Source organism: Haplochromis burtoni, unplaced genomic scaffold (assembly GCF_018398535.1).
Source record: "Haplochromis burtoni strain Fernald_Lab_line unplaced genomic scaffold, NCSU_Asbu1 Contig_4438, whole genome shotgun sequence".
Classification (NCBI taxonomy): domain Eukaryota; kingdom Metazoa; phylum Chordata; class Actinopteri; order Cichliformes; family Cichlidae; genus Haplochromis; species Haplochromis burtoni.
In genome coordinates this window covers 1-1,260 of record NW_024586799.1, presented here as the reverse complement: position 1 = coordinate 1,260, position 1,260 = coordinate 1, and positions in this window count along the sequence as shown.

The window sequence follows — 1,260 nt, the reverse complement described above, 5'->3', positions numbered from 1 at the left end:
TAATTACTGTTGTATTTAGTGGAAATATCAGAGACAAAATTTAGGAAAACCAGTGGAAACAATAGAAATGTTTCACTTTTTGAAAACAGTTGACCCATTTGTCTTGTTACATGTCCAGTGTCTCAAACACATCCATCAATACCATGTCAGGCACATTGTAATAACATTTTTATCAAACTAACAAATACTGAAACTAAGGCTATTTCCTCTGATTTGTATTTCAAATGAGGTCATTTAATCATTTCTGTTGTTTTTATTTTGTTTAACTAAAATATTCATATCTAGTCTTAGTTTTTACTGTAGTTTTAGTTGAGTGGAATAACCTTAGCAAACTATTCAGGGTGTACTCTGCCTCTCGCTTGACAACTGGGGAAGGCTCCAGGAACCCCGAATTGGATAAGCAGAAGAAAATGGATGGATGAAGATTTTTAAGCATGAATTCCTCCCAGAGTTTTTAAGGTTTTAATTGTGAGGGTCTAAACCAAAAGGGCAGCACTCTGTGCAAAGATGTTTTGATATCTATTTTCTCCATTTTGTTGTATTTGTTCATTATTTGTAGACCCTAGTTATACAGAAAATTATACAGGAGTAGAACTACAATGTTACAGATTGTTAATTTTAGTGCTTTAAACCACAGGGATACTGTGATATTCAGATTCTTCCCAGTTTTCTATATAGCACATGTCTTATGTATACCATTTTACTTACATTTCTAACCTAAATATTAATTTACTGTAATACAATGGTTTCTTTGGTTGTCATAAGTAATAAAGCAGCAGCAAAAATATGTCTCACTTTCTACTTTAGTTATTATATCATATTGTTTTCTGTTGTTTCTATTCTGTATTGATTCTATAGTTGTAAGATGGAAACATGGTTTTTCAAACCCTGTTCTTGTGTTTTTTTTTCTGACCCTACAACTAAGCTACCTGCCAAAAAGTACTTTGCAGTACCACAGTAGCTTGTAACAAAGAGCAAAATTATCTATGAACTGTAAAGACTGAACCACAAACCATTTATCAACCAGAAGTCAAATGATTGTGGATCCTGCTTCATCAAAAAGGGTTCTTGTCTAAGTGGCCTTACAGGTCAAATACAATCCTCCAGTCACATTTCTTATCAGCATCTCTCTTCTATGATTCTATAATAATGAACTTTTATGGCCAAAGTTACCTTTTATAACCTTTACATTTACTGTTTCACAAAGGGTTAAAAGACCAATGTCTACAATTTAGACTTTTTGAATGCAGAATATTAAAT